At 41.5% G+C, this 21,509-nt stretch overlaps 1 protein-coding gene across 3 annotated transcripts in view; it reads left to right on the top strand.

Moving 5' to 3' along the window:
- The first annotated feature begins 241 nt into the window (after positions 1-241).
- Positions 242-21,509, top strand: part of LOC144692933 (exportin-1-like) — a 63,073-nt gene continuing 41,805 nt past the window's right edge. For 2 of the 3 annotated variants that reach the window (XM_078562094.1, XM_078562093.1), the window contains exon 1: positions 242-748. The gene's annotated coding sequence lies outside the window, so the exon portion shown is untranslated. Of the gene's footprint in view, positions 749-11,850; positions 11,960-21,509 lie in introns of those variants that run through there. The other variant, XM_078562096.1, reaches the window with a different exon arrangement.

Below are 21,509 nucleotides of genomic sequence, written 5' to 3'. Positions count from 1 at the left end.
TGAAATGTGGGGGGGGCGGGGGGTGTGGATTTTGTTTTAAAAAAAACACCTAACTCATAAATTGTAACAAATCAGTTTTTGGGGGATGGATAAAATAAATGAAATCATCCCAACGTTGGACAATAATAATAAACATGTTTAGCGGGCAGGATTTTGTTTTCTGAAAAAAATAAAAGGATTTAAGTGGCGAAGCTTGCGGTGGCGGTTCGTGTATTTCCGTCTTTTTCCGGCTGGCTACATGAAGATGGAATCTCCCAGTGAGAACTGGTTGCAACCGGTTGTTAGATTTTTTGTGTGAGGGAAAAGACGAGCAGCTTCCCAGTCACTCCAGGAGCTACAGCTACGTTTTTATTTAATAAAGCATCCTGCTACGTTTTTTATTTTAAAAAAAAAAGCTTTCAGATTCACTGGGAGATTAAAAGAGAGAGAGAGAGAATCCATTCTCTTAAGTTTGTGCACATCTAAAGATTAATTTATTTTCAACTCCAGCTTTGTAAGAGAGAGAAGAGAAAGAAAAAAACAGCACGCGAGACACGAGAGGAGAGAATATATATATATATATATATTATAATCATCATTATTGGGATAACTTGCCAAGAGAGCACTTCTTATTGAAGACCAAAGAGACTTTCTATATTGTTCCAGAATTGGAGGGCAGCTTTTTTTTAAAAAAAAAATTCTATTCCTCTTCGGGGATAAATTGTAGCTCAATTCAGGAGAATCTCGAGGAGGGATTTGCAACCATTAGGTAAGTGGAGCACTTTGCTTTCTAACGGCCATGGGGGTTTTTTAAGGGGGAATGGGGCCTGTATTTTGGCATTCGACACGTTTAGGGGAGTGTCTTTCGTTTTCGCTAACGTTTGTTTTGGAGGGAGGTAAATGCGCTCAAAGGAGCACGAGTCTTGTCTCTTTTTTTATTTGTGTGTAGGCTGTTTCCCTTATTAATTGCAAAATACCATTTTTGTTTTATTCTGGTGATAATCTGTTCAATCCTTTCTCTCTCTTGACGAGAAAAAGGACTTGATTGGAATTTTGTATGTACAACCAGTGGTGTTTATCAAAAAAAAAGGGGTTTATTAAATATGCGAAATAGGATTGTAATTGATTCTAGGAATGATTAATAGTTTAAAACTCACCTTTTAATTTATTTATATTTTCTTACGTTTTTTGGAAAATCCTGCCAGGATGAGCCTGAAGCTGGCAGCTCCTATATGTATTAACCTAATTTTGGGTGGGCTGTATAAACTGTTTTAACAAAGTATTTTCTCTCCTCATTTTTCACGGAGAAAAAAAAACAGCTTAAGGCAACTTTGCAGTGTCAGATTCGCTTAAACTTGCACTTTTTCTTGCCGTTTTCCACATGGGCCGTTAGCACGGTTATAGAAACTTACACTACATAAACACTAATTAAATGCATGTTCTTTGCAGACTATAGTTATTTTATGTAATTCGGCAATTGTGGTGCTGTTGGGGGTCTCCTGTTCCTTTTTTTTGAAGAAATGGTAATTTGTTTCCTGTTAAAAGAATCGTGTCCTGAAAATACTTTATTTTTTTTTAAAAAAAGACACATCCAGGGAGGAGGGCGGAGATGATTTGGTTCTGATTTATTTACCCTTGTTTGTGTTTTTGAGTTGATCTTTGTTTTTGTGCTGTTTTTGAGACTCGTGTCTTTTTGTCCATCGTGTGGGACTTGGATTGCGCGGTTTTGGTGACGCTCCCTGGAGGTATTGTGAAAAGTGTTTAAAACCACGTTTTGAACGTTATGCACAAGACGAACCAAACTCGGGAGTAGTTGAGTTCCCGCCTTCCGGGCCCTTGTCTATTGGGTCTTTATTAACAGTGCTTACTTGTGTTCTCTCTCTGGCTGGCCCAGCAGCTGTCGGTCTCTCAAGTAGGTTGGATCCGAGCAGATTCCCCCCCCACCACCTCCCCCACCGCGGGTATATTGAAAAACTTTAAAGTTGCGCTACCTAATCTTGTTTAAGGTCCTTACAGTGTGCAATCCCAACGTGCTGTGTCTGCGTACGTGAAATACTAAGATCTGTTAAATTATAAAATAAAAACTCAAGGATTGCTAAAATTGCCATTAAACTTTAGGGCAGCCCGTTTTATGATTTACTGTAACTGCGTGCAATAATTCTGATATTTATAATAGCTTCCCTCATACTCTTAAACCAACATGCAGCAACCCAAGCCTTTGTGCCCTATAGCACCTTGCTCAAATGGTAATTTTTGGACTGTATGTGTGTGAAAGTTAACTCGGAGCATATCCAGTGTAAAGTTGGTATGGTCTGAATGAATGCAAGAACGAGCCAAATTGTATTCATAACAATAGTATTTTATTCAAGAAACACACTCGCAACCCAAAAGCTGAATTGCAGTGTGCCTTGCATTGAAAAATTTCTACATGGGCCAGGTAATCAGGTTAAAATAAGACAAACACATAACCATGTAGTAATATAATTTAAGGAAGGATGTAAATGTGTTGGAAGTAGTTCAGAGAAGACTTACCAGATTAATGCCTGGAATGGGCTGGTTGCCTTATTAGGAAAGGGTTTTTAAAGAATTCATTCATGGGATGTGGGCTTCGCTGGCTGGGCCAGCACTTATCGCACATCCCTAGTTGCCCTTGTGAAGGTGGTGGTGAGCTGCTGCCTTGAACCACTGCAGTCCATGTGGTAGTGTAGGTATATCCACAGTGCTGTTAGGGAGAGAGTTCCAGGATTTTGACCCAGCAACAGTGAAGGAACGGCAATATATTTCCAAATCAGGATGGTGATGGAACTTCCAGGTGGTAGTGTTCAAGCTAGGCTTGTATCCGCTGGAGTTTTAGAGTAAGAGATAACTTGATTGAAACATATAAGACCCTGAGGGGTCTTGACAGGGTGGATGTGGAGAGGATGTTTCCTCTTGTGGAAAAATTTAGAGCTAGGGGTCACTGTTTAAAAATAAGGGTCATCCATTTAAAATAGAGGTGAGGTGAATTTTTTTCACTGAGGGCCCTGAGTCTTTGGAACACTCTTCCTGAAAGGGTGGTGGAAGCAGTGTCTTTGAATATTTTTAAGGCAGAGGTGGATAGATACTTGGTAAGCAAGAGGGTGATAGGTTATAGGGGGTAGGTTTGCGATGCAGACTCCTGATTTATATTGGATCAGCCATAATCTTATTAAATGGTGGAGCAGACTTGAGGGGCTGAATGGCCTGCTCCTGCTCCTTGTTTGTATATTCGTATAACAAAAACAGAAAACAAATTCAGCAGGTAACAAGGGAGTGGTGGACCAAGTATTAAAGGAGAGGTAATGTTAAATTAAAATTATTGAAATTACAAACCAATACACTGTTCCTACATTACAGGCACCGAAGTAAATATACATTTTGTCATTTAAGTACTTCATTGAGGACCAAAACCATGAACGGAATAGGGCTACACTGGTACTTTTCCATTTTGCATCTTTACAGGGTTGAATTTAGTCGCGCTTCTGGCTTGCCTTAATTCCTCTGACATGGTGAGAGTAAGTGACCAGTTCTGAAATTGTGGAGATTGCTCAACGGATAAATACATTTATACATTTTTATAAAGCATTTTGTGTTGAAAGTCCTCCCAGTATATTTTTGAAGTGCAGTTGTAGTTCAGAATAACGCCAACGTATTTGATTCCCATTGCGGCTGAGGGGTAGACTTGGGGCCTGCCTCCTTGCCCTGCCTCAGAGTAGAAGGCAATGGCAAAACCACCACTGACACAAAAAATGACTTTGGTTTTCCCAATATTTGATTTAATTAGAGGACATTTGGTCAGAAGCTCGACTAAATTCAACCCTGTAAGATGCAGGCAGAGCACTCATGGAATAGAATTACTCCTGTTGATGCAGGCAAAGACAGAAGCCATTTTGCATACAACAAAGTGAGGTGACTGGACAGGTTTTTTTTTGGTGTTGGCTATTGAGCTGCTGGCTAGGCTGTTGGGAGAATTCCTTTCTCCAAATAGATGGGGATTTACTGACAACAGGCAGTAGAGACCTTGTCTAAACGATGGCAGCTCCAACAATGCAGTAGCCCCTCCACTAACTGTCAACTGAAATGATGCACTGCTGTCTTGAGTGGAGCTGGAGCCTGTGACCTTCTGATTCTGCTTTTACTCCATCAGCTGGAAGAGTTCTGTGCACATCGGTGTTGTCGCTTTGCTTCTTGAGAAGATTGTTACCGATGAGCGAAATAATACTTAAAACGATATGCTTTCATTTTTTTATTAATTTAAGTTGCTCCAAAAATTACCTGCACTGGTAATGGATTTGCAAGAACCATCACTTCACTTTATTTGTTTTATAGCTCAGAAGGTTTTTTTTCCAGATACAGGTACAACCCAAATTTCAAAAGACAAAATCTGTAATTATATTCCTCAGGGTTTTTCACAATTCAAGTGGATCCAAATTTCAGATGCCTATTATTACTGAAATTCTGGTTAAAATGCTGCATTTTTTTTGTTGGGAGTTTGAAAAAGAGCTCAGCATCTTTTTAGACTGATGAATATTACCAGTGCATACTTCTGCCTATTCAAATTGACAGTCTGAGCTACACTAGCAAAGAAACCTGAAAAATGAGTACTTGGTGAAAAATCAAGATCAGAATTGTGACACAAATTGAACCAATTAAAACCATTTGGGCCTTTCAAGCCCATACGGCCATGTAAGTGAAAATTGACACTAAGAAATGTTTTTAAGCTGTACTTGGTACCAGAAGAAAATAGAAGGCCAAAGTTTTGCAGTTTTCTCTGCTCCTGCATGATAAACACAGACATTTAATATATTTATTGTATTGCAAAAGGACCAAAAGATAAGCTGCACTATTGGAGGTGCTGTTTTACAAGTGAGACGTTGAACCAAAATCCCATCTGCCCACTCGAGCAGCGCTGAAAGATCTTATGACAGTACTCCAAGAAGACCAGGGGAGTTCTCTGCAATGTCTCGGTCAATGTTTATGTATCGGCATCCCTCCACCACTCCACTGTCAATTGGCAGACTGCATCTAGTACTGGATGAGAAGAAATGTCCTCTAATTAAATAAAATATTGGGAAAACCAAAGTCATTGTTTTGATTTCTTTGGCTATGTAGGCATTGCTGGCAAGGCCAGTATTTGTTGCCCATCCCTAATTTCCCTTGAGCTGAGTGGCTTGCTAGGCAATTGCAGAGGGCAGTTAAGAGTCAGCCACATTGCTGTTGGTCTGCAGTCAGATGTAGGTCAGACCAAATAAGGATGGCAGATTTCCTTCCCTGAAGGACATTAGTGAACCAGACGGCTTTTTAAAACAATTAATGATACTGAGACTATCATGAAACTAATGTTCAATTCCAGATTTACATATTGAATTTAAATTCCACCAGCTGCTGTGGTGGGATTTAAACCCATGCCTCCTGAGATTACTAGCTCAGTGACATTATCATTACACCACCATCTCCCCATAAGTCTTTTGTCCCCGTGACAAACTCCATTCCCATCTACCAATTCTATCACACCCTGGCAACTGAGGCTGAATCAGACCATCTGCAAACTTAGTTTCATATTTAACCCCTAGATTAGCTGCCAACCACATAACCCTGCCACCACTAAGGCCACCTCTTTCTACTTCTGTAACATCCCTGACCCCATCCCTGCCTCAGGTCATCTGTTGAAACCCTTATTAGTACCATTGTTACCTCTTGACCATTATGATGTGCTCCTGGCGGGCCTCCACATTCCACCCTCCACTAATTTGTCATTCAAAGCTCTGCTGTGTGTTTTCAAATCCCTCCGTGGCCTTGCTCTTCCCTACCTCTAATCTCATCCTGTCCTATTCCCCTCCAAGATATTTGCACTCCTCTAATACTAGCCTCTTGTGCATCCCCTGTTTTAATCACTGCACCGTTGGTGGCTGTGCCTTCACCTACCAAAGCCCTAATCTCTTGAATTACCTCATAAATCTCTTCACCCCTCTTCCTTTAAGATGCTCCTTTAAAGCATACTATTTGACCAAGCCTTCGCTCACCTGCCTTAATATCCCCTTATCAATTTTTGATAAGATTATGAGATCATAATTAGGAGCAGCCTTAAGCCTGGTCTGCCATTCAATACCATCATGGCTGATCTGATTGTGGCCTCAACTCCACTTTCCTGTCTGCCTTCTTTCCACCCCCCCCAACCCTTGACTACCTTGTCAATCAAAATCCTGTCTAACTCGGCCTTGAATATGTTCAATGACCCAGCCTCCACTACTTTCTGGGGAAGAGAATTCCAAAGTTTAACAACCCTTTTAGAGAAGAAATTCCTCTTCACCTCAGTCTTAAAGGAGAGACCCCTTTTTTTAAACAATGCCCCCCTAGTTCTCGATTTCCCTCACGAGGGGAAGCATCCTCTCAGCATCTACACTGTCAAGTCCCCTTGGAATCTGTTCAATAAGATCACCTCTCATTCTTCTGAACTACAGTGAGCATAGGCCCAACTTGCTCAACCTTTCTTCATAAGACAACCCCTCATCCCGGGAATCGGCTGAGTGAACCTTCTCTGAACTGCTTCCACTATAACTATACCTCTACTTAAGTATTCAAAGCTATACACTGATATGTTATCTAGACCCTAAGATATGAAATTCCCACCTTAAACATTTCTACCTCTCTCTCTTTGAAGGTGCTGTCTGAAGTCTGTCTCTTTTACCAAGTTTTGATCATTGGTTCAAATATCTCTAAGTGGCTTGGTCCTTTTGTTTGATGACTCTCCTGTGAAGTGCCGTGGGACATTTGACAATGTTCAAGGTGCTTTATAAATGCAAGTTGTTGTAGAGCAAAAGTGATCAGAAAATGGCGTTGCATCCGGTCTTTTGTGTTATTGAGACATGATGGATCCTAACTTCCGATGGAGTGGCAATTGGGTTGGATTGCCGCTCTGCTCGAAAGTATTTGGCTGGAAATCCTGGCAATCCTATCTTGTCCCCCCTTCTGACTTGGGTCGGATGAGATCTGTGTAGTTTAGTTTGCTCTCGAGGGCAGCTCAGTGGCAGATCAGCCATGCCCCCTCTTTCGGCACTGGCTGCTGTAAATCAGGTAAGTTTTTAAAGGTCTTTGACCAGCCTAGGAAAAAGGTAAGTATATTAGGTAAGTGGGTAGGATTTTGGCTGGGGGGGAGTTGGGCCAAGCTCAGGGAGTGGGAGAAATTGGGCCTAGCCCAGGTTTCTAGGCGGTGGGGGGGGGGGGGGGGGGAAGAGTGGAAAGATGGGCTTAGCTGGAAGTGGCAGGGGGTTGGTGGGAGGGAGAAGTTATGCCTAGCGGGGGTGGGAAGTGGGAAATCGCTGTGCAGTCCTTACCTGGGAATTTCTGGGAGTGGGGGTTCCAGATGTAATATCCTCGGGCCTGGAAGTGAAATCAATTAATTTGATGTTCGGTCATTTTTCACTCACTGTTGGCCCAAACCTTCCGATCAGAGTCAGAACCCCTGTGCAGACTCTGATGGACAGAGAATTACCCACTTGCACGTGTTGAAAAGGCTCTAACTCCCAATGGAGGATCCTGCAGAACTCCCTCAGTGCAGGAATCCTTGTGGAGAGCAGCAAAGAGAATCTGCGCCAAAGCTACCCCACCCTGCCACCATTCCCCCCCCCTTTTTTTTACGGCACTAGCTGCTGTATTCTAGTAAACATTTAAAGGTCCACAAACTTCTCTATCTTGGGTCAGGATGAGAGGGGCAGTCAGGTTGGGGGGGGAGTTGGGTCGTGGGGATAATCGGGTGGTTTGCGGGGGGAGTCAGGGGTCTCAGTTGTATTGTTCTCCAGGAGTTGGACTAGGATTTTTCCAACATTTCTTGGATAGCTATCCAGCTAAGTAAGTCGGAACTGTCTGAAGTCTCTGAATTTAACTCCGAATCAGACACTTTTTCAGAGAGCAAGGCAATTGCCCCAAACTTCCTGAGTGAGTGCCATGAAGACATCAGGACTTCTACGGGGCCCTGATGATCTGGAGACCGGAAGATCTGGGCCATTGACTCTGGAGCAGCATTTAACTGATGTGATCCATTTTGGTAATGAATTTATGACAGCCAATTAGCTGAAATTAAACTACAATCTAACAATCACTTGAGACTCTAGAATAGAGAGTTGCAGTGACGGATAAGAAATGAGGATGGTTTAAATAGTTTTTAAAAAAAAGTTTTGTTTAATAGGAACACTTTTCTCAAATTAGTTTAATAGAATTCAATGATTTAGTCCTGAAATCCTATAAACCTCTGTTGGATTTTCATAGGGTTTCAGTGTCAGCCTTTCAATTAGTAGGGATGTTCATTAGATTAATGCTAGATGCTATGAAATAGATATAAAATGTGCCCAAAATCAGAAGGATTATGTACACATTAAAGTGACAAGTTGAATCTTTCCCCTTATCCAGCAAATAGTCTTTCCCCTTATTAAGCAAATAAATATTGATTATAAGTAATTGAATCCTAACACTTGCTTTGGGTTTACAATATTCTTAATTGCCCACATATCCCAGTTCAACTTATTGATTTACCTGGAAAAACTCAGCAGGTCTGGCAGCATCGGCGGAGAAGAAAAGAGTTGACGTTTCGAGTCCTCTTGACCCTTCAACAGAACTGACGTTTCGAGTCCTCATGACCCTTCAACAGAACTTTTCTTCTTTTCTACTCTTTTCTTCTCCGCCGATGCTGCCAGACCTGAGTTTTTCCAGGTAATTCTGTTTTTGTTTTGGATTTCCAGCATCCGCAGTAGTTTTTTTGTTTTTATCAACTTATTGATAGTTGACGAATGCAAATCATTTACTCCATACAACATTTGCGTGAAATGTAAATTGCTTACTATTTACAAAGTTACCAATTATACAGCTGGGCATTCATATGTTAACTAATGCTACTTAATAGGTTTAACACCTGATTAGTCAACACAGAGTTTTAATTTATTGTGAATTACAAAAAGTAAAAGCAGCCAACATTATTATGGCACAGGAACGACTGAATTATCATGGTCTTGCAGAATCGGAGAAACTCTGAAAAACTCAGAAGCTGAGTTTTGCTTAGTGATGGTATTAAGTTGTATTTGGTGCTCAAGACTGCAGTACAGATTTACTAAGGTTAAGTTTACACTCCATTCAACGTACTGCTGGGACCCCAGACCATCCCTCGGACATGACCATATGATATACAATCTCCACCTTTTGTAAGTTGGCTGTTGTGACAAGGGCCATTTATTGCCTTCCTCTGTAATACCAGGGTCTCACTTCTGGATGTGTCCATGATGAGTTGAATTCCATGGTCCTTATCTGTCTTGGTTTAGCTCATCCTCGCTTAACTAGCTTTGCATTATGTTAAGGCAATGAGGAGATGGTAAGAAATTGATGATAAAAGACCCTAATAGCAATTCTGTATTGAGAAGGAACAATAGACATTTTCTGTACCAATGATAATTTGCCAACTCCAGAGAAGATGATACTTTGTTAAACATGAGGTATCTGGCACAGAACATTTCAGAAAAAGATCTAAATAAACAATCATGTCCTCAACTTGATGTAAAGCTAAGATCATCCTTAGGTAGAAGTTCTTCAAGTCACTTTATTACTGTCTTTTGGACCACCCTATGTTTAGGAGAGGTTAAGTTATTGCTGGGAGCTCAAATAGCCAAGGCATCTACAGGACTGATACAGGAGAAATGAAGGTGCAGTTCCTGAAACTTGTTTATTTAGCACTGGTCAAGATTCACAAAGCTTTGTATCTGAAATAATGCAATCTGGATAGGGTTGAGGCTGATCAGTATATCTGTGAGTGTTCCTGATGGGAGCTAGTTTGTTGCTTTACTAATTGTGGGTCTGTGCCATGGCATTATGCGTGAGGATATTGGAGAGTTGTGATAGTGCTTCTGGCTTTGGGCAGAAGTAACAAGCCAGTGGGCAGCCTGGTGGAAGTCAAAATATGGCAGTGGAGTAGTCTATTTTTAATAATAAATCACACTCCTGAACTGTACTCCAGGCCTAGTTACAATGGAAATAATCTCATCTGCAAGTCATTGAATCTAAATGACAGGAGTTCCCTGACAGTTGAAGGTGTTAATACATGCCTGGTGTTGTACTGAGCAGCATAGATCGCAAGACATTGACATGTTAAGTTAGCTAACTTGAGCTTTGGGCTGGGGGATAGTTTGGGAACTCTAATTAGGCTTGAGACCTTTGAGCTAGGGAAAGGGAGAATCAGATGTTGGAAAATAAGTGTGTGCTTGTTCAAGTGCTTGCATGTGTATACATTTGTGTGATAAAGGAGGAGAAAAAAATCTGAGGCTACCAGCTGAGCCAACAGGGCACTCGGTGTTATGGAAACCAATTTCCAAAATTCATGTGAGCCAAAAAAAAGTTCATAACTTGCAAAGGACGTTGCAAAGCGTTATGCAGTCACTGAAGTCCCAATTGACATTTGGTCACATTTTGTAATGTAGGGAACCTCAACCAATTTGTATTTTACAAGGTTCAACATGTTGCAGTGAGAATGATAACCAGATGAGCTGTTTTTGCTGGTATTGGTTGAGGGGTAAATGTTGCCCAGGGCATCTGCATGGTGCCACGGGATCTTTTATGCTGAAATAAGGGGGACGTAGGGCCTTGGCTTAATGTCTCGTTTGAAGGATTGGCAGCTCCAGCAGTGTAACAATGCCCTCAGTGCGTATCGGTCTAGATTATCTGATCAAGCACTTGAAGTGGACCCTGAACATATTTCCTTCTCTCATGTGAGAGTGCAACTACCTCTGACACTTTGTTTATATCTCAACACTGTAAAAGTTTATAAAGGTGATTATAATCTTGTTTTTGTGTGATGATAGAATTCCTTGGAAAAAAGTTGGAACTGGCTGTTATTGATTCTTAAAATTTGATAAGGTATCATGTATGCTATTTGCAAAGGAAGTGGCAATTGGATTAAGGACAGTTTTTAAAAATAAAATTCATTCACAATGTAGGTATTGCTGGCAAGGTGATTTATTGCCATCCCTAGTTGCCCTTAACTGAGTGGCTTGCTAGGCCACGAAGGAGGACATTTAAGAGTCCACCACATTGTCACAGGTCTTAAGTCATATGTTGGCCAAACCAAGTAAAGACTGAACATTTTCTTCTCTAAAGGATTGAAGTGAACTGATTGGTTTTTACACCAGTCCTTTAGTTACATGACCACCATTACTGTTTCTGGCTTTTTATTCCCGATTTATTTATTAACCAGACTTAAATTCCTCAGCTGTTGTTGTGGAATTTGAACTTGCATCTCCAGATCATTAATCCAGACCTCTGGATTATGACTGATAGAGGGATGACTGAAGGAAAGAAGATTGAGGCCAAAGGGAAGTTTGTCAGAATGGCAGAGTAATTTGTAGTGTTCCAGTGGGTGTATGTTGTAGCTGCTCTTGTTTACTGTAAATGTAAATAACTGGATTTGGGTACTGAAAAAAATCTACAATTGTTGCAAATTGGGAGGGTATAATAAAATTTTGGGTTAGAATTGTGAAAGGCTATAATAGAGCAGAATGGGTAGATGAAGATAGGAAATGTACCTTAATGGAATAGACAAACAGAGGTGCTACAGTATTTAGACACATCCATTAAAAGTGGCAGCATAAATCATTAAGTGTAAAAAGGTGAATAAAATTCTCGCTTTTATAGCTAGAGACTACTATACTTGAGCTTTAGTTAGGCAAATTTGGAAGTAGTACACTAAATGGCTGATTTATCCAGGAATGTTGAGATCCCTGGGTGGTGGGAAGGGCAGGTGTTGTATTTCCTGTGTTTTATATGGTGAAATATAACATATGGTTTTTGGCACCAAATTATTGGAATTATTAAAAATAATAGAAAAGATGCAGTGTCTGTTCACATGGACGTTTGTCAGGAACCAAGGGGCTGTTGCTGTTCTGAAAGACTGGAGAGGTTAATGTGTTTTTTCACTACAGCGTAGAAGGTAAACTCAATCCGATGGCGATCTTGGGGATTATGAAGGATTATTGTGACTGATCAATGAGATTATAATGAGGGTAAAAATTTAAGGTCATTCTTTTTTTTTTAAAAACTCAGTCATTGGTTAACTGGTGCATTCTTCACGGCAACACCTCTACCAATCAGAATCCACTTGCCAACTGATCACTCTTCTTGTGCAGTATAAACTATAGGTTCCCTTTACATTTAGTATTTTTGCAAATTGCTCTGGTGAGTACAAGATGAAAAGCTTTGACAGCATGTCTTTTTTTCAGCAATGCTCAAAAAGAATTGAACGAGACACTGGATTTTTTTTTAAAGGTAGTTAGAATGAGGAATTCTCTGCCACAACTATTCTTGAAGCAGAGTTCATAATTTCCTTGTAAAAGGGAATTAGTTGTTTGCAAAAAAAAAATAGAAGTACTTAAATGAGCAAGAGTGGTATTAGACTAGCTAGTTTACATGGAGAAAAAAATGCCAAGAGATGTGATGAGATAAATTACCTCTCTGATATTAATGAATGTACTAAAATATAGTGCTTAACTCTGAGATGGCAAAGTGTAATCTGGGGTGTGGGGTTGGTAATTTTTCACTAGCTGTACCTGAGGTGGAATTGTACTTTTGATGCAAATCACACCATCCCTGTGGTGAAAGTAATTGGGACTGGAATAATTTGTCCCCCTCTCTCTTGATATAATATTCTACTCCAGTAAACGGAACTGTGATAAAACTGAGCATTGCCTGTGATTACATTTCTTTGCAGATAGATTTTTTTTTTGAACACCAAACTCTCAATGAAGGTTACCCCTTCATTAAAAGCCAACCTGTTTGCTTGGAAAATGAGGACTTAGATTTTCAGTTCTTGAAGCTGATGGCAACTTCATTAAAAAGAACAGGTTACTGTTGATGTTACAATTGAGGAAAATCCTAAACTGAGATGCCTAATTTATTGCTGCAATACGTGAGAAGAGCAAAACATGTTGACATGCTAGTTCCTTGATCATGGAGTTGAGCGGCAGTGTACCACTGGAGCGGAGCATTTTCCCATTCCAGTATGGTTCAGTTTTGGGAAGCTTCCCAGTTGGTCAAATTATACCCTTGCCTGACTCAACTGTTCCACTTTAAACTGCCCTGGCAAAATTCCTCTTTATGGTTCATTTCTAGTTGCCTTGAAGGTATTAAGTGTTGGACTGAAGTCGCACTTGGGCCAGAGGAGATAGTAAGGGTGACAGATCATTTGGGTTTTTAAGAGCTATCCAGCAGCTTTCATGGTATTTTTCTTTAATCTAGTGCCAGCCCACAAATTGCCATATTTAATTAATTCAATTTCCCATGGTGGATTTTGAACTTGTAATCTGTGGATTGCTAGTCCTGTGCCATAACCACTAGGATACAATGCATAGTTTCCAGAGGAGGCCACTGCATAGTAATGCAGAGTGTAATTGCTGTTGCATTTTTTTACACTTATCTAGTATGAGCACAGTTAGCTTAATTTGTGCTGCCCTTCATATGCTGTCCCGATTTGAGATGAACCTACAAAATGGTGGGAATTGAAGCAGGAATCTTGCTAATCTGCATGATTCACCACAAGAATAGTTGCACTTTTCAGTTGAACCACGTGAGATGGTGAGCTTTTTCCTTCATCCCTAATGGCATGCATTGATTCCCACATAAATTGAGGTGGCATTTTGCCAAATGAACTTCCATCGGCTGCAGGGGGGTGGATACAGATTTTTTTTCTGCCAAATTCAGAATACCTTTTTCCCACCTCGTGTTCTCCTTAGAGCAGAGAAGGCTAAGAGGAGATGGATAGATGAAACATATATAAGATCCTGAGGGGGCTTGACAGAGTGGACGCTGAAAGGATGTTCTCACTCGTCGGAGAGACTAGAACTAGGGTACACAATTTAAAAATAAGGGGTCGCCCATTTAAGACCGAGGTGAGAAGAGATGTTTTTCCCTTGAGAGTTAACGTCTTTGGAATTCTGTTCCCCAGAGAGCAGTGGGGGCAGGGCCATTGAATATTTTTAAGACCGAGGTAGTTAAATTCTTGACCAACAAGGGAGTCAAAGGGGGATAGGTGGGAATGTGGATTTGGGGCCACGATCGGATCAGCCATGATCTTATTAAATAGCCGAGAAGGCTCGAAGGGGCTGAATAGCCTATCTCTGCTCCTAATTCTTATGTTCATACGTTAGGAGTTTTAAATCATGAAGGGTTTTGATACAGAAACTTGCAAATTATTTTGAAGATTTGATAGCCAGAGGGCACAGGTTTAAAGTGAGAACAAAAGGACTGGAGACAACCTGAAGCAAAGAGTGGTTAGGATTTGAAATGTACAGCCTGATAAGTTGGCGAATACTGCTTCGACAGTAATTTTCAGAAGGGAATCAGTAAATACTTGGCGAAAAGAATTACGGGGATTATGGGGAAAGAGCTGGGTGTGAGATTAACCGAATTGCTCTTCAAAAGAGCAGACACAGACTCAGCATGAGCTGAATACTTTACCATGCTGTAACATTGTATAGTTTTTTTTTTGTTCAAGGAATGCGGGTGTCGCTGGCTGGGCCAGTATTTGCCCATTCCTAACTGCCCTTGAGAAGGTGGTGGTGGTGAGTTGCTTTCTTGAGCTGCTGCAGTCCATGTGGTGTAATTACACCCATAAGTGCTGTTAGGAAGGGAGTTCCAGGATTTTGACCCAACGACAGTGAAGGAACAGTGAAATAGTTCCAGGTCAGGATGTTGTGTGGCTTGAAGGGGAACTTGCAGGTGGTGGTGTTCCTATGCGTCTGCTGCCCTTGTCCTTCTAGGTGGTAGAGGTTGTGGGTTTGGAAGGTGTTGAAGGAGCCTTGGTGAGTTGCTACAGTGCATCTTGTGGGTGGTACACATTCCTGCCACTCTGTTAGTGGTGGAGGGAGTGAATATTTAGGGTGGTGGTTGGGATGCCAATCAAGCAGGCTGTTTTGTCATGGATAGTGTCAAGCTTCTTGTGTTATTGGAGTTTCACTCATCGGGGCAAGTGGAGATCATTCCATCACGCTCCTGACTTAAGCCTTGTAGATGGTGGACAGGCTTTGAGGAGTCAGCAGGTAAGTCACTTACTGCATAATTCCCAGCCTCTGACCCATTCTTAAAAACGCAGTATTAATATGGCTGGTCTAGTATAATTTCTGGTCGGTGGTGACCCCCAAGGCTGCATTTGATCGAGTGTGACATCAAGGAGCCCCAGCAAAACTGGAGCCAATGGGAATCGGAGAGGGGAAAACTCTCCACTGGTTGGAGTCATACTTAGCACAAGGGAAGATGGTTGTGGTTGTTGGAGGTCAGTCATCTCAGCTTCAGGACATCACTGCAGGAGTTCTTCAGGGTAGTGTCCTCAGCTCAACCATCTTCAGCTGCTTCATTAATGACCTTCCTTCCACCATAAGGTCAGAAGTGGGGATATTCGCTGATGATTGCACAAGGTTCAGGACCATTTGTGATTCCTCATACTGAAGCAATCAATGTCCAAATGCAGCGAGACCTGGACAATATCCAGGCTTGGGCTGACAAGTGGCAAATAACATTTGCACCACACAGGTGCTGGGCAATGACCATCTCCAACGAGAGAGAGAATCTAACCATCGCCCCATGACGTTCGACGGCATTACCATCACTGAATTCCCCCACTATCAATATCCTGGGGGTTACCATTGACCAGAAACTAAACTGGACTAGACATGTAAATACCCTGGCTACAAAAGCAGGTCAAAGGCTAGGAATCCTGCGAGTAACTCACTCCTGACTCCCCAAAGCCTGTCCGCCATCTACAAGGCACAAGTCAAGAGTGTGATGGAATACTCCCCAGTTACCTGGATGAGTGCAGCTCCTGCAACACTTGAGAAGCTTGACACCATCCAAGACAAAGCAGCCCGGTTGGCACCGCATCCACGAGCACTCACTCCCTCCACCACCAATGCACAGCAGCAGCAGTGTGTACCATCTACAAGATGCACTGCAGGAATTCACCAAGGCTCCTTGGACAGCACCTTCCAGACCCACGACCACTACCATCTAGAAGGACCACAGGGTTATCTGGTCTGTTCTGGTATTTCTGCTCCAAATGGGCCTTCTCCATCTTCATCTAACCCCATCTACATTTCCTTAGATTCCTTTTCTCTTCTCTTCCCCCCCCCCCCCCCTCATGAGTTTATCTAGCTTTCCCTTAAATGCATTTTTAATATTCATCCCAGGCTGACAGGTATGACCTCCAAGTTCAGTGTCATTCTACTGATGCAATAGTGGCTGGAGGGGTCTTTCACGCAGCCAGCAATGACCATTTGAGTTTGGCTGATCTAAGGACCATTCCTGTAAGTTCAGGATAGTATTGAAAATGCTGAGTGACATTTCTGGGAGCAACTCCAGTCCAAACCAGTAGTACTACTGAATTGCCAGCAGAGAAACGCCCCTAGGGAGACAGGCACTCATTCCACAAACCCATTTGTCTGCAGGGAAGATGCAGTCCAAATATTGTGCAAGCATGCCCTTCCCCACATTTGAAACTGAAACTAAAACAAGAAACCTTCATAAAATGTCAAGTCAGAAAATGTGGAACATGCACCTCATATGAAGCCAGTAACAACTTCAGGACAAATGAAACCAAACATTCTTCAGGGAATATATATAAAAAATAAACTCCTCCTACAACAATCATGGGACTGCAGCAGTTCAAGAAGGCAGCTCACCACCACCTTCTCAAGGGCAACTAGGGGATGGACAATAAATGCTGGTCCAGCCAGCAAAGCCCACATCCTGTGAATGACTTTTTTAAAAAAAATCTTTATGGTGGGATGATTCAGCAGGGTAATGCCTGTGAGGAAACAGCTGAATTCTCAGCCTCTGATCTGCCCTTGTGACCACAGTATTTATATGGCTGGTCAGTTCAGTTTACAGTCAATAGTAGCCCCCAGTATATTGATCGTGAGGTTTCGGTGCTGGGAATGCCATTAAATGTCATGGGGAGATGGTTAGATTCTCTCTCTCTCACGTTGGAGATGGTCATTGCCTGGCACTTTTCATGCTGCATGTGAGCCCCAGCCTGAATATTGTCCAGGTCCTGCTGTGTTCTATATCTGCAAGTAGCTATTTAGAACAATAAAAGAAATCCTGTCAACTTCTAGGCAAGTGATGTTGATAGTGGCTAAAAGACCACCTCTGTTTGATTATGCACCAAAGACTTTGATAAGTGAATGCATCCGTTGGATTAATGCAGGAAGTGGTTAGGGACTTACGATGGATAGAAACAAGTAGTGGTGGAAAAAATGGCTACAAATGCTGAAAATCTGGAATGAAAACAGGCTGAGGTAAGTGTCCAGCAGGGTGATTGTTGTCTGGAGGAGGTGGTGAGTTATGTTTTGAGTCTGAATCTCAAATAGCAATTGCATCAACTGGTGATGAGTTGCACTCTATTTTCACTTGCTTTTTTTTCAGAATCTGATCAACCTGCTAAACAGTTAAAACATTGTATTTTGGAGAAATCCAACAGTTAATCTTTCCATGCAAATTAATTATTTTTTAAAATTCTGCACAACACAACATGCTAACAAATAACTTATGGTCTCTTTGTCTGTAAAAGGAGGCCACCAGATCTCCAAGTGCTTTACAGCCAATGAAGCACTTTTTGAAGTGTAGTTACTATTGTAATATAGGAAATGTGCTCCACAAACAGCAATCTGATAATGTCTGGATAATTTTTTTTGTTTGATGTTGATTGAGGGATAAATATTAGCCAGGACACCAATGATAACTTCCCTGTTCTGCTTTAAAATGGGATCTTTTACATCTCCCGAGCAGGCAGATGGAGCCTCAGTTTAACCTCTTATCCGAAAGATGGCACATCTGACAATGTAGTGCTCCCTCAATACTGTTTCTTTATTCTTTGCTGGCAAAGCTCCCATCCGAAGAACAAATAGAGAAAAAAGTCTTGACAGCACCTGTGGGGAGAAACAGAGTTAATGTTGCAAATCGATGACCTTTCATCAGAAAGGCATGATACAAGTGCAAATTCTTTTTCCTCTTGAAGTGGAGGGAAAGAAAGACAGCAGTTATAAATGAACCAGATATTAAGATGAACATGTTGGGGAGTGATTGAACAAAGCCATGGGGCTGCCATGTGTATTGGTAAGTGGGGGACTTGGGAATGGGGCAAGAAGGAATGGAATTATAACGCCTGAGAATTTAATTTGTGACCGATGATTGTATGAACAACTTTAATTGGGAAATTGCATTGCTGAAATGTTCTTGACTATGCATGTTGCAGCCCGAGATCTTTCTCCTTGTCGTCTCAAATATTTTTAAAGATTGTTTGGATTTCATGTTGCGTAATGCAACCAATTTAGTCCTTGTGTTTTTTTTAAATGTTTATCGGCAGGCTCTTTGTGTGAAACCAGTTTAGTTTTATTTCATGTTACATTTTGAATAGGTAAACATTGCTGATTAGCCTCAGGCTAGGGAGGACACATTGCTTTCAATTGACCCTGCTTTTTGTGCTTCACACATGTGGAGCAATGGATCAAAAATAGAGGGGGAAAGAAGTGCTGGAAAAAACCGGCCAGCATCTTCGGAGAGAGAGAGAGCGAGCAAAATTGAGATTAATGTTTCAAGTATTGATTAAAAGTTATTGACTTATTTGGTAAGCCTTTGGGAAAACAAGTACATTATTGACTTATTTGGTAAGCCTTTGGGAAAACAAGTACATGGATAGGTGCCATTGTCTTGAGGATTTGGATACCTTGATGAAACTGGCATCAATATGAGGTGCATGTTCCACATTTTCTGACTTGACATTATATGAAGGTTTCTTGTTTTAGTTTCAAATGTGGGGGAAGGACATGCATGCACAATATTTGGACTGCATCTTCCCTTCAGACAACTGGGTTTGTGGAAAGGGCGCCTGCCTCCTTAAGGTGTGTGTTTCTGCTGGCAATTCACTAATACTGCTGGCTTGGAATCGAGTTGCTCTCAGAAATGTCGCTCGGCATTCTCAATACTATCCTGAACTTACAGGAATGGTCCTTAAATCAGCCAAATTCTGAAATGGTCATTGCTGGCTGCATGAAAGACCCCCTCCAACCACTATTGCATAGGTAGAATGATATTGAACTTGGAGGTCATATCTGCCAGGAAAAATTGAACAGTGTGGGATTAAAAAGGTGCATTTAAGGGAAAGCTAGATAAACTCATGAAGGGGAAAGGAATCTAAGGAAATATAGATGGGGTTGGATGAAGAGGGGGAAGACCCACATGGAGCAGAAACACTGGAATAGACCAGTTAACCCAAATGGCCTGTTTCTGTACTAAGTACTATTTAATGTGTCACTTGGAGCTGGCTGCTTCTGTTACACTGTATACTGACCCGTGTCCCATTTTAAAGCCCTATGTACCTCTCCTACTGAGGTTATAATGGTGGAGAAATGAGATAATGTATTTTGGGATGCAATGTATACTACATTGTAAAGCTTGGAGCAGAGGAACTTGGGGGATTAGAAATACAAATCTTTCAAAAAGAGGGCCGGCTGCTAAAGTTGTTGACATTTTAACATAATATGGGATAATGGTTTTATAAATCAGGGCATGGAAAACAACAATTTGTATTTAGTATTGTATTTTGCCTTGAATATAGTAAAACGTTCCAATATAGTAAAGTGTTCAAGGTGCTTCACAGGAACATTATCAAACAAAATTTGATACTGAGCCACACAAGGAGCTGTTAGGACAGTAAGATAGGCAATGGAGCACCTTAAATGGAGGGAGAGATTTGGGCCCAGAGCTTGGGGCCCAGATAGCTGTAGGTGTGGCCACCAATGATGGAGTGGTAAAAATCAGGGATGTGCAAGAGTCCAGAATTGGAAGTGTTTGGGTTGTGGTGGCAGGAGAATAGCACTGGAAGAGATGGTTAGAGATGTGGAGGGGTGAGGAATTTTTTTTATTCATTCATGGGATGTGGGTGTCGCTGACTAGACCAGCATTTATTGCCTATCCCTAATTGCCCTTGTTCAGAGACCATTTTTTTTTTGTTAAGAGTCAACCACATTGCTGTGGGTCTGGTCACATGTAGGCCAGACCATGTAAGGATGGCAGATTTCCATCCCTAAAGGACATTGGTGAACCAGATGGGTTTTTACAACAATCAGCAATGGTTTTATGGTCATCATCGCACTTTTAATTCCAGATTTCTATTGAATTCAAATTTCACCATTTGTTGTGTTGGAATTTGAACCCAGGTCCCCAGAGAATTACCCTGGGTCTCTGGAATATCAGCCCAGTGACAATACCATTATGCCACTGGCTCCCCCAAATGGATGGATTTGAAAACCAGCCTGGGAACCTTAAAGTAGAAGCGTTGTCTGACTGGGAGCCAATATAAGTCAGTGACACTATGCAAAGGGAGTAACAAAACTATGCTTAAACCTATACAAATCATTGATTGGTTTGCAATCAGAATATTGAGTCCAGTTTTGGGTACATTGGTGTCAGGACTGGAGAGGGTAGAGAAGAGATGGAATATGGTTTCAGCAATGTGAGGCTTAAGCAATGGATAGGAATTGGAGAAATGTTGAGAGAGGATAAAGAAGAGTTATGATAAACTTCATTTTGAATCAACTTTATAAGTTGGCTGTGTGCAGATAAACTGGGAAGTAAGTTTACTGCTATGAAAAAAAATGTAGTAGTTGGACGTTAATGCAAAGCAATGAAGTAGCGGGACATTTTTAGTGCACAGCATTGTTAGGACTTGGAATCTCCTGCGAGGGACTGCAGAGATGGAGAATCCATAATCCCTTTTAAAAGGGAAACAGATAAATATTTCAAATAGAAATTTAAAAGGTATGGGGTGCAGAGCGGTACTGGCACAGGACCAACAAATGTATTGTTTTGAGCAACCTGGCAGAGGCACAATGGATCGATTGCACTCCTGATGTGTAAAATTGTACAATTCTCATCCATTGGTTTATCTGGCTCTAAGCTGCAAGAAAATTATATTCATGCCAGTATTCTATAACATGATGAAACTCAGTGACATTCTCCCTTTTTTTGGATGGTACTTTTTAAAATTCTTTCACAGAACGTGGGCATTGCTAGCAAGGTCATCATTTGTTGTCCATTCCTAATTGCCCTTGAAGGTGGTGGTGAGCCGCCTTATTGAATCGTCACAGTCCATGTTGTGTAGGTACACCCAGAGTGCTTTTGGAAAGGGAGCTGCAAGATTTTTGACCCAGCCATAGTGGAGAAATGGCGATTATAGTTCCAAGCCTGGATGGTGTACGGTTCGGAGGGGTGGTGTTTCCTCTCATCTGCTGCCCTTGATCTTCTAGGTGGCAGAGGTCACAGGTTTGGAAGGCACTGTTGAAGAGGCCCTGGTGAGTTAAGCTGCAGCACATCTTGCAGATGGTACACCCTGCTGCCCCTGTGTGTCAGTGGTGGAGGGAGTAAATGTTTTAAGTGGTGGATGGGGTACCAATCAAGTGGGCTGCTTTACCCTGGATTGTGTCGAGCTTCTT

This window comes from Cetorhinus maximus, chromosome 18 (assembly GCF_964194155.1).
Source record: "Cetorhinus maximus chromosome 18, sCetMax3.hap1.1, whole genome shotgun sequence".
Classification (NCBI taxonomy): Eukaryota; Metazoa; Chordata; class Chondrichthyes; order Lamniformes; family Cetorhinidae; genus Cetorhinus; species Cetorhinus maximus.
The sequence above is the reverse complement of the archived record's forward strand: the minus strand, read 5'-3'. Positions and strand labels throughout refer to the sequence as shown.